General features: G+C 38.3%; 1 pseudogene; it reads right to left on the bottom strand.

The window, feature by feature from the left end:
- Positions 1-3,826, bottom strand: part of LOC102840383 — a 15,546-nt pseudogene that overhangs the window by 8,056 nt on the left and 3,664 nt on the right.

Raw genomic sequence — 3,826 nt, 5'->3', positions numbered from 1 at the left:
AGTCGGTTCCGACCCATAGCGACCCTGTACAGGGTTTCCGAGGGTGTAAATCCTTACGGGAGTAGAAAGCCTCATCTTTCTCCCGCGGAGCGGCATAATAAACCCTTATAATTATCCTGTGTCCTTTGAAAAAATTTATCAAGATTATTCTTTTAGAATACCCCCAAACAGTCACTATAACCTTCTGAGTTGACCTCTGTGTCTTAAATTGCATTGGTGAAGAAAAGGCCAGATATACTTGTGCCAAAGAATTTTGTTACCCATCAGGAGACTATACCAGTTCATTCTTTGAGGGTAGCAAAGACTGTTGTACAATAATTTCATTGGGAAACCTTACTCCATCCATCCACTCACCCTGGAAGCCACTGTTTTGACTCTCTCTATATATATTTTTTTGAACAATACTCTAACAAGACTAAGACAAGTGTATATAGCTGAGAGAACTTGTCATCAGCAAACCACTGATTGCAGAAACATGTTGGTGAAGGAATACAACCCTGGTATACACCATTTCGAATTTTAAACCATTCAGTGTTCCCTTGTTCTGTTTGAACAACTGCCTCTTGGTCTATGTATATATATGGGTGAACTTCAAACAGTTCCTGAAAAATGCCATTACAAGATAATAGAATTTTCTACCAACTTCTGGAAGCCCCCTCCTATATGTGCATATATTTATAGATATATACTGTTGTTTTTAGGTGTCATTAAGTCAGTTCTGACTCATAGCGACTCGATGTACAGCCATCCTCTCAGTTGTTATGCTGGAGTTCATTGCTGCATGGTCAATCCATCTCATTGAGGGTTTTCCTCCACTTTACTAAGCATGGTAGTTTTAATGGTTAGGGTTCTATGTCAACTTGACTAGGCTAGGATTTCCAGAGGTTTATCAGTTGGAATTTGCGTATTCCCAGGGACCTAATACAGGCATAGTTACCTCTAGGGTAAGTGGCTCTGTGCAGCCAATCTATTAAAGGGGTGATTCTATGGGGGTGTGGCCTGTTCCCAATATAAAGAACACATGGGAAATGCTTTCTCTCTCTCTCTTCTGCTGAGGACCTGGGACTTTGAAATTATAAGCCATTTCCTTGATAAAAAACTTATCTTTATATATACATATGTGACAAACTAATTTAAATTTTTATGTGTAGATAAGAAAGCTAAGAATATTCAATACTATGTTGAAGAACAGCAAAGCAGTGGAGACCTACTTTGTGAGCTATTGTTGCAGGAAGACAAGGTCTGAACCGGAGAAAGAAATCACCCCAACACCAGTGCTAGTACAAGAAGAGGCTTTATTACTGACAGAGCATCAGTGGATTAACATCCCAAATGCCAAGCTGCCGAAAACAGCTTTCATACTAGCTTATTTAAATTCCCTAGATTACATAGGCCTGAGTGGTGAGACCAGGCTGAGTGGTGAGACCACCATGTTACTTTCTCATTAGCGGTTCCTAGATAAGCGGTTTTTTACAAAAGCAGAAGGAGCTATTTCCTTTGTGTGTAACCTAAGCCTCAATGCCTTATGGGCAGGGGCCTCCTCCTTCACTGTAGAGATTGACACAATTGTAATAATTAAACAATGTAATATTGGTGCAAGGATAAGCAAATAAATTGATGCAACAGAATAACAAGTCTAGATAAGGAACCAACTACATGTGAACATTTAAATTATGGTCCTGCACCATCCTCAAAATTTTTGTTATGTTTGAGTCAATTGTTGCTGCCACTATGTCAGCCTCACTGGGGTCTTCCTCTTTTACACTGACCCTTCATTTTGCAAAGCATGATGTCCTTCTCCAGGGACTGATTCCTCCTGACAACATATCCAAAGACTGAGAGAGAAAGTCTCAGCATCCTCACTTCCAAGGAATATTCTGGCTGTGGTGCTGTGGGTGAATGCGCCAGACTGTAAGGCAGGCAGTTTGAACTGCAGGATCTGTGGTTCAAGCTCACCACCTGCTCCTTGAAATACAGGGCCTCTATGGGTCAGAACTAACTCAATAGCATTTAACAACAACAACAACTTCTTCCAAGACAGATTTTGCTTATTCTTCTGGCAGTCAATAGTACTTTAAGTATTCTTCATCAACACCCTAATTCAAATGTATAGCTCTATCTTCCTTATTCATTGTCCACCTTTCACATGCATATGAGGTCACTGACAAAAGCATGGTTTGGGTCAGGCACACCCTTTGCTCTTTAACACTTAAAAAAGCCATTTGCAGCAGATTTGCTTAATGTTGTTGTTGTTGTTAAGTGCCATCGACCCATAGCGACCCTGTACAGGGTTTCCGAGAGTGTAAATCTTTACGGGAGTAGAAAGCCTCATCTTTCTCCCGCGGAGCAGCTGGTAGTTTTGAACCGCTGACCTTAAGGTTCGCAGCCCGATTCGTAACCACTATGCTACCAGAGCTCCTTTGCTTAATGTAGTACATATTATTTCTTGACTGTTCCTTCCATGAATATTGGTTGTGGATCCAAGCAAAATAAAGTCTTTGACAACTCCAATTCTTTCTCCATTTATTGGTTCAGTTGTGAGGATTTTTGTTTTCTTTACATCGAGATACAATCCATACTGAAAAGTGTAGTCTTTGATCTTCATCAGTAAGTATTTCAAGTCTTCTTCACTTCCAAGAAAAGCAAGTTTGTATCATCTACATATCACAGATTGTTAATGAGTCTTTCTCCAATTTTGATGCCCGTTCTTCATATAATCAAGATTCTCTGATTATTTACTTAGCAAACAGATTAAATTCTTAGGGGAAAGACACAATCCTAGCACACACTTTTCTTGATTTAAAACCATTCTGTATCTCCTTGCTTGGTTCAAAAGACTGCTTCTTGGTCAATGTGCAGGTTCCTCATGAGTACAATCAAGTGTTCTTAAATACGTATTCTTTGCAATGTTACCCACAATTTGTCATGATCCATGCAGTTGGAAGCCTTTACATAAATAAAGCACAAGTAAACATCTTTCTGAAATTATTTTTCAGCTGAGATCCATCAGATGCAATAAGATCTAGATTTCTATACCGCTTCTCAATTCAGCTTGAATTTCTGGCATTTCCTATCAATGTACTGCTGCAACCATTTTTTAACTATCTTCAACAAAATCTTACTTGCATGTGATATTAATTATATGGTTCAATGGTTTCTGCATTCCAATGAATCACCTTTATTTATAATGGACACAAATATAGATGTTTTCCAATTGGTTGGCCAGGTGGTTGTCTTATAAATTTAAGTAACTAACTAACTAAATAAAGGCCTGTCATTGCATAACCCAATGATGTCAATGCATCATGGAAAGAGGACTATTATTAAATCAGGTTTCTGCACTTAAGAACAAAAGAATTATTTTCAAATGACATAGAAAGAAGGCAAAATTCTAAAATGTTTACAGCATTAGCTCAATTATACAAAATGGCTCTCACAGAAAGAACTATTATAAATAGTGGATAACAAAATATTGAAACTGTTTGTTTCCTCCCGCCCCCCCCCCCCCATATACAGATATTGTTACCTACCAGCTCCAAATAGGTCATTCACAGTGCTTATGATTTCATTATCAGTCAAGGTAACTGTTTTGATAGCTGCATACTGGTTGTGGCATGTATTAATCAAAGCATCAGTAATGTCTCGCATATGGTTCTGGGGAGATAAATCTTAGCATGATTATTCCTCTCCACATATATATCATATCACATATCAGTCCATTGTAGGAGGAGCCATAGCCTCATATAACTCCAAATGAACCCAATGTGCTTATGAATATAAATCTACATTATTTTAAACCTTGCAACCATTTTTTTAAAAAAATCAT

The sequence above is a fragment of the Chrysochloris asiatica genome, unplaced genomic scaffold (genome assembly GCF_000296735.1).
Source record: "Chrysochloris asiatica unplaced genomic scaffold, ChrAsi1.0 scaffold00014, whole genome shotgun sequence".
NCBI lineage: Eukaryota > Metazoa > Chordata > Mammalia > Afrosoricida > Chrysochloridae > Chrysochloris > Chrysochloris asiatica.
The sequence above is the reverse complement of the archived record's forward strand: the minus strand, read 5'-3'. Positions and strand labels throughout refer to the sequence as shown.